The sequence below is a fragment of the Cynocephalus volans genome, chromosome 11 (genome assembly GCF_027409185.1).
Source record: "Cynocephalus volans isolate mCynVol1 chromosome 11, mCynVol1.pri, whole genome shotgun sequence".
Taxonomy (NCBI): domain Eukaryota; kingdom Metazoa; phylum Chordata; class Mammalia; order Dermoptera; family Cynocephalidae; genus Cynocephalus; species Cynocephalus volans.
Window position 1 is genome coordinate 105,138,859 of NC_084470.1, and position 8,515 is coordinate 105,147,373.

The following is an 8,515-nucleotide window of genomic DNA, read 5'->3' on the forward strand; positions in this document are numbered from 1 at the left end:
GTCTTTGCCTTCATTTTTGAAATATATTTTTTCTCAGTAACAAGTTTAAGTTTGACATTTTTCTCTCTTAGTGTTTAAAAAACGTTACTCTGCCCTCTTCTTGAATTATTTCTGACAAAAATCTGCTGTCATCCTGCCTTTGTCCTCCTATTGGTGTATTTTTTTCCCCATTTCCTATGGCTGTCTTTGAGTTTTTCACTTTATCGCTGGTTTTAAGTAATTTAATAAATATTTTCCTTGGGGCATGTTATTATTTATTTATTTAGTTAGTTAGTTAGTTAGTTATGTTTTGGTGTATCGGTCTGTTTTTTTGCTGCTGTTAAGGGATTGGTGTATTAGTTCATTTTTGTGCTTCACTAACAGAATACCTGAGACTGGGTAATTTATAAGGAACAGAGGTATATTTGGCTTATGATTGTGGGACAGCTGCATCTGGCATGGGTCTCAGGTGGCTTATACTCATGAAGGAAAACAGCAGGCAACCAGGGGGAACAAGCAGATCACATGGTGAGAAGGAGAGAGAGAGAGAGAAGGCGGATGGGGAGGGAAAGAGAGAGTGAGAGTGAAAGGACGGGGGAGAGGGATAGAGAGAGAAATGCCAGGGTCTTTTAAACAACCAGCTCTCACAGGAGCTAATAAAGCGAGAACTCACTCACTACCCCCACCCCTCAGGGAGAGCATTAATCTGTTCATGAAGGATCCCCACCCCATGACTCAAACAGCTCCCAACACTACCACATTGATGATCAGATTTCCACATGAGTTTAGGGTGAACAACACATCCAAACTCTATCAACTGGTGAATTGTTGAATTTGTGGGTTTATAATGTCATCAAATTTGGCAATGTTTTTCCCATTATTCTACAAATACCTCATTTAACCATTTCTTTCATAGACTTTGGTTCCACATATATTTGTCTGCTTAAAATCATCCTAAACTTACTGATGCACTGTTTATTTATTAATTTTTTTTAGTATTTTTTATTCCTCTGTGTGTTTTACTTTGGGAAACTATTATTCCTCTGTCCTCAAGTTTACTAATCTTTTATTTTGTGGAGTTTAATCTACCATTATTTCCATCCAGCTTGTCTTTCTTCTCAGACATTGTAGTTTTTGTCTTAAATAGTTTTATTTGGGCCTTTTGTATATCTTCCATTTCTCTATGTAACATTTTCAATGTATTTTTTATCTTCTTGAACATATGAAATAAACTACAACTGTTTTTATGTCTTTTTCTTTGTGTTGTATCATCTGTATAATTTCTGGGTCAGTTTCATTTGGTTGATTTTTCTGTTGATTATTGGTGGTATTTTTTGTTTTTGTTTTTTGTTTATTTTGCTTTTTAGCATGCCTGATAACTTTTGACTGTATGCCAGACATTTTCGGTTTCATTTTGTTGTGTTGTATATATTAGTGTATTCCTATAGATAACCTAGAGAATTTTGTTAGAAACTGTCTCAGATTTTTGTTTTGTTTTTCAATTATTATTATTATTGAAACATAGTTGATTGTACATATCTGTGGGGTGCAGAATTGAATGTCAACAGCTGTGTGCAATATGTGATGGTCAAATCAGGATAATTAGTATATTCACCATGATACAATGTAATCATTTTTCATGGCCATTTACCAATTCTTCCCTTAACCTCCTCTCTCTCCCCATTTCCCACTTCTCATAACCTCAGTTCTGTTCTCTCCTTTTGAAAGTTCAACATATTGTTGTGTTTGTTGTAACTTTCTTTCTTTACTTATTTTTTTAGCTCCCACTTATGAGTGAAGATGTGGTATTTCTCTTTCTGTGATTGGCTTATTTCACTTAATATTATTTTCTCTATGTTAATCCATGTTTCTGCAAATGGTAGAATTTCTTTTATTTTTACAGCAGAGTAGTATTCCAATGTGTACAATATAAAACATTTTCCTTATCCAGTCATCCAGTGATGGTCATTTAGGTAAGTTCCAACTTTTGGATAATGTAAATAGGGTTTTGATGAACATGGGAGTGCAGGTGTCCCTTTGACATGATGATTTCCATTCTTTCAGGTATATATCCAGCAGTGGGATTGCTGGGTCATATGGCAGTTTTATCTGTACTTGTTTAAGGAACTTCAATACCATTTTCCATAATGGCTGCACTAATTTACAGTCCCACCAGAGCAAGGGCTCATTCCCCTTTCTCCATGTCATCACCATTACTTATTTTTCTCTGATCTTTTGATAATGGCCAGTCCAACTGGGGTGAGATGACATCTCAATGTGATTTTGATTTGCATTTCCCTGATGCTTAGTGATGTTGAGCATTTTTTGATGTACCTATTGGCCATTTGTATATCTTCCTTTGTGAAATCCCTATTCAGATCATTTACCCATTTTTTAATCAGGTTATTTGGTGTTTTACTGTTAAGTTGTTTGAGTTCCTTGTAGTCTGGATACTTATCCATTGTTGGATGCATAGTTTACAAATATTTTCTCCCGCTCTGTAGGTTGTCTTTTTGCTCTGCTAATTGTTTCTTTTGTTGTGCAGAAGCTTTTTAGTTTTATATAAACCCATTTGTTTATTTTTCCTTTTGTTGCCTGTGCTTTTGGGGTCATATTCTTAAACTTTGCTCAATCCTACTTCCAGAAGTGTTTCCCCTTTATTTTCTCTTAGAAAGTTTATAGTTTCAGGTCTTATACTTATGTCTTCAATCTATTTTGAGTTGATTTGGTACATGGAGAGAGGTAAGGGTCTAGTTTCATTCTCCTATACATGGATGTCCAGTTTTCCCAGCACCATTAGTTGAAGAAACAGTCTTTTCCCCAGTATATGTTAGCCTTTGTAGAAGATCAATTGGCTATAAGTATGTGGGTTGATTTCCGGGTTCTCTATTTTGTTCCTCTGCTCTAAGTATCTGTTTATATGCCAATGCCATGCTGCTTTGGTTACTAGAGCTTTGTAATATAATTTGAAGTCAGGTAGTGTTATGTTTCCAGCTTTATTTGTTTTTGCCCAGTGTTGCTTTGGCTATTTAGGGTATTTTGTTGTTCCAAATGAATGTTAGGATTGTTTTCTCTATTTCTATGAAGAATGTCATTGATATTTTGAATGTAATAGCATTGAATCTGTAGATTGCTTTTGGTAGTATGGACGTTTTCACAATGTTAATTCTTCTAATTCAAGAACATGGAATGTCTTTCCATCTTTTTGTCCTCTTTTACTTTTTTCAATACTGATTTGTAGTTTTCGTTGTATAGATCTTTCACCTCCTTGATTACATTTATTCCTAGGTATTTTATTTTTTGGTGACTACTGTAAATGGGCTAGATTTCTTGATTTCTTCTTTGGCTAGATCATTGTTGGAATATAAAAATAAAAACACTACTGAGTTTTGTGTATTGATTTTGTATGCAGCAACTTTACTGAAATCATTTATCAACTCTAAGATGTTTTTTTGTAGAGTCTTTAGATTTGCTCTATATAGGATCATGTCATCTTCAAACAGGAAAAATTTGACATCATCTTTTCCAATCTGGAGGCCCTTTATTTCTTTCTCATGCCTGGTTGCTCTGGCTAGTACTTCCAATACTATGTTAAATAAGAGTGGTGAGAGTGGGCATCCTTGTCATGTTTCTGTTCAGGATGATGTTGGCAGTGGGTTTGTCTTATATGGCTTTTATTTTGTTGAGATAGGTTCCTTCTATGCCTAATTTGCTGTGAGTCTTTATCATGAAGGGATGTTGAATTTTGTCAAACAATTTTTCTGTGACTGTTGAAATAATCATGATTTTGTCATGATTTTGCTGATGTGGTGTATTACATTTATTGACTTGCATATGTCGAAGCATTCTCACATTTCTGGGATGAATCCCACTTGATCATGGTGTATAATTTTATGATGTCTTACTGTATTCTATTTGCCAATATTTTATTGAGGATTTTTGTGTCTAAGGTCTTCAAAGATATTGGCCAGTATTTTTGTTTTTTTGTTTGTTTTTGTCTTATCTTTGTCTGGTTTTGGTATTGGGGTGATGCTGGCCTCATAGAGTGAGTTTAGGAGAATGGCCTCTGTTTCAACTTTTTGGAATTGTATGAAGAGAACTGGTGTTAATTCATCTTTAAAGGTTTCATAGAATTCATCTGTAAAGCCAGCGATTCCTGGGCTTTTCTTTCTTGGCTGATTACTGCCTCAATCTTGTTGCTTGTTATTGGGCTGTTCAGTTTCTCTGTTGATTCTTGGTTCAGTCTTGGTAGTTTGTATTTGTGCAGAAATTTATCCCTTTCCTTCAGGTTTTCAAATTTCTTGGCTTATAGTTGTTTAAAATAGTCTCAAATGATTTTTTGTGTTTCTATGGTTGTAACAGCTCCTTTTTCATTTCTGATTTTTGTTATTTGAGTCTTCTCTCTTCTTTTTTTAGTTAGCCTAGTTAATGGTTTGTCTGTTTGGTTTATCTTCCCAATGAACCAACTTTTTGTTCCATTGATCTTTTGTATGTTTTCTTAGGTCTCTATTTCATTTAGTTCTGCTCTGATCTCAATTATTTCTTTCCATCCAGTAATTTGGGGATTGAATTGTTCTTGCTTTTGTAGTTCTTTGAGGTGTAGTGTTAGGTTGTTTATTTGAAATCTTTCTGTTCTTTTGATGTAAGCATTTATTGGAATAAACTTCCCTCAGTACTGCTTTTGCAGTATGCCACATGTTTTTGTATGATGTATCTTTATTTTCAGTTGTTTCAAGAAATTATCTGATTTATTGTTTAATTTCTTCTTGGACCATAGGTTATTCAGGAGCCTGTTGTTTAATTTTGATGTGTTTGCATAGTTTCCAGAGTTTTGTTTGTTATTGATGACTGGTTTTAATCCATTGTGATCTGAAGAGATACTTGAAATTACTTCATTTTTAAAGAATTTGTTGAGAGTTGATTTGTGACCTAACATATGGTCTATCCTGGAAAATGTTCTATGTGCTGATGAGAAGAATGTATATTCTTTGGTTATTGGATGAAAGGTTCTGTAGATATCTTTAATTGGACTAAAGTTAAGTTTAAATTCTGTGTCTCTCTGTTGATTTGTTGCCCAATGTTGAGAGAGAGGTGTTCAGGACCCGAACTATTATTGTTTGGGTCTATTTCTTTAAATCTAATAGTGTTTGGTTTATATATCTGGGTGCTCCAATTTTGGGTGCATATATATTTATGAATATTATGTCTTCTTGCTAGATAGATTCCTTTATTTTTACATAATGGCCTTCTTTGTCTCCTTTATGGTTTTTGGTTAAAAGTCTATTTTATCTGGTATAAGAATAGCTATTCCTGCTCATTTTTGATTTCCATTTGCATGGTATATCTTTTTCCATCCATTCATTATTAGTCTGTGTGTGTCTTTACAGGAGAGGTGAGTCTCATGTAGACAGAATATAGTTGGGTCTAGCTTTTTAATCCAATCAGCCAGTCTGTGTCTTTTGAGCAGAGTATTTAATCAATTTATATTTAGTGTTGTTATTGAAAGATATTGTCTTACTCCTGGCATTTTATCAATTTTCATTTGGATGTTTTAAATATCCTTTGTTTCTTTCTTTCCTTTATTGTATTTTTCATTGTTTTTTGTTTGTTTGTTTATTTTTGAGATGGTAAGGTATAGTTTCTCTTTCTCATTTGCATTTTTGTTCTACCATATGGTTTTGTTCTGTCATGTGCATTCATGGGAGTGATTATCATTACTCCCTTGAGGATTTCTTGTAGGGCTAGTTATGTGGTAGTGAACTCTTACAGTTTTTGTTTGTTCGGGAAACACACTGTTTCTCCTCATTTCTGGAGGATAGCTTGGCTGGGTATAGTGTTTCTGGCTGACAGGTTCTTTTTCCTTTTTTTTTTTTTTTTTTTTTTGGTACTTTGACTGTATCATCCATTCTCTCTGGCCTGTAGAGTTTCCGTTGAGAGGTCTGATGTTAGTCTGATGGGGTCTCCCTTTCATAGGTGACTTAACACTTTTCTATTTTTTTAGGATTCTCTTTTTGTCTTTGAGTTTTGCTGTAAATATACAACTATAATATTTTAATATAATGTGTCTTGGAGAGGACCTTTATGGATTGAATCTGTTTGGGGATCTTTGAGTGTCCTGCATCTGAACATCCATGTCTCTCCCTTTACCTGGGGAGTTTTCACTATTATTTCATTGAATATGTTCTAAATGCCTTTTCCTTTCTCTTCCCCTTTAGGAACACCTATGATTCAGATGTTTGCGCACTTAAGGTTGTCTTCATGAGGCTGAACCAGTGTTATATTTTAGTACAAGATTAATTTTTCACACTACTAACGTAAAACCCTTGTCAATGCTTGCTATGGTTTGAATGTGTCCTCCAAAAGGCATGTGGTGGAAACTTAATCCCCAGTGCAACAGTGTTGGGAGGTGGTGCCTAATGGAAGGTGTTTAGGTCATGAGGGAGGTGACTAATTTAATGCTGATTATAAAAATACTTGAGGATTTGAGTCAATTTCCCTGGCTCTCTCTCATCACGTGATGCCTTTCTCCATGTTATGCTGCAGCAAGAAGACCCTCACCATATGTGGCCCCCAGATCTTGTACTTGCCAGCTTCCAAAACCATGAGCCAGTAAATTATTATTTTTTTATAAAGTACCCATTCTTGGGCATTCTATTATAGCATCACAAAAATGGACTAAGACAGTACTTTAATCAATCATTGCTAAAGTATGAGGTTTTCCCCTCTGATTATTAGGGACAGAAAATATATTTGCCCTTTGAGAGCTGAAGGCACTGTTTCTTCTAATCTTTTGCAGTGGCTTTTTCCCTAGTCGGGAGCAGTTTGTTTGCATGCACATTCTGATCAGTATTCAGCTGAATTCTCAGGGAATACCCTCTGCAGGTCTTTGGGGTTCTCTCTCCCTGGAGCTCTGTCCTGTGATGTATTCTCCACTGTAAACTGTGGCTCTGTCGGCATCCTAAAGTTCTAGCTCTGAGTCTTTAGTCAGGAAGACTGCAGGACTCTGCCTAGGTTTCCCTTGCCTGTGCCACTTCTTGAAGCTTTATTTAGACAGTGAGTCAGGGTAGTCATAGGGCTTATCTCGTTTGTTTCCCATATTGGTTATGTTAAGACTTTATGAATAAGACCCCAAAAGCACAGGCAACAAAAGAACAAATAAAGAAATGGGATTATATTAAACTAAATGCTTCTACACAGCAAAAGAAACTATTAACAGAGAGAAAACACAATCTACAGAATGGGAGAAAATATATGCAAACTATAAATCTGACAAGGGAACAATATCAAGAATATACAAGGAACTCAACAACTTAACAGTAAAAAAAAAAACAATTAAAAAATGAACAAATGAGCTTAATAGGCATTTCTCAAAGGATGACATACAAGTGGCTAACAGACACATGAAAAAATGCTCAACATCACTCAGCATCATGGAAATGCAAATCCAAACCACATTGAGATGTCATCTCACCCCAGTTAGCCTGGCCATTATCAAGAAGACTGAGAATAACAAATGATGGTGAGGTTGTAGAGAAAGGGGAACCCTTCTACACTGTTGGTGGGACCATAAATTGGTACAACCATTATGAAAAACAGTATGGAGGTTCCTCAAACAACTAAAGATAGAACTGCCATATGATCCAGCCATCCCACTGCTGGGAATATATCCAAAGGAATGGAAATCATCATGTCAAAGGGACACCTGCACTCCCATGGTTATCGCAGCTCTATTTACAATAGCCAAGACTTGGAAGCAACCTAAATATCCATCATCAGACAACTGGATAAGGAAAATGTGGTACATATACTCAATGAAATGCTACTCTGCCATGAAAAAAAAAAAATGAAATACTGATATTTGCAGCAATGTGGATGAATTTAGAGAAAATAATTTTAAGCGAAATACCAATCACAGAAAGAGAAATACCGTATGTCCTCACTCATAAGTAGGAGTGGAAGGAAGGAAGGAAGGAAGGAAGGAAGGAAGGAAGGAAGGAAGGAAGGAAGGAAGGAAGGAAGGAAGGAAGGAGGAAAGAAGGAAGGAAGGAAGATATGTTGTTAAATTATTTTTGCCCTAAAGATGTCTTCATACTTTGAATTCTTCCATACACACTGCAACCTAACTCAGTACATAAACAAACTGTCCCCCAACTTATGAGTATATTTTTAAATTAGTAGCTGACTCTCAGTCAATTACGACAGCTGAGCTTCAATCAATTGCAGGCTGCCAACTGACCAGACCGTGTCTATGTAAGGCAAGTGCTAAGTTATTACTAATCAAGCTGCTTCTGTACATCACTTCCTTTTTCTGTTTGTAAATGCTGCCTACCCACTTTGCTGGGTGAAGATTTCTGAGCCTATCCTGGTTCATGGCGCTGCCTGATTCATGAATTGTTCTTTGCTCCAATAAACTCTGCTAAATTTAATTTACCTAAAGTTTTTCTTTTAACAGTGATCACTATCTTTCCTTGTCTGACATCCAATATTTTTAATGGCACTATTTTATATATATTTTTTCCTCTTTTTACTTGTTTTA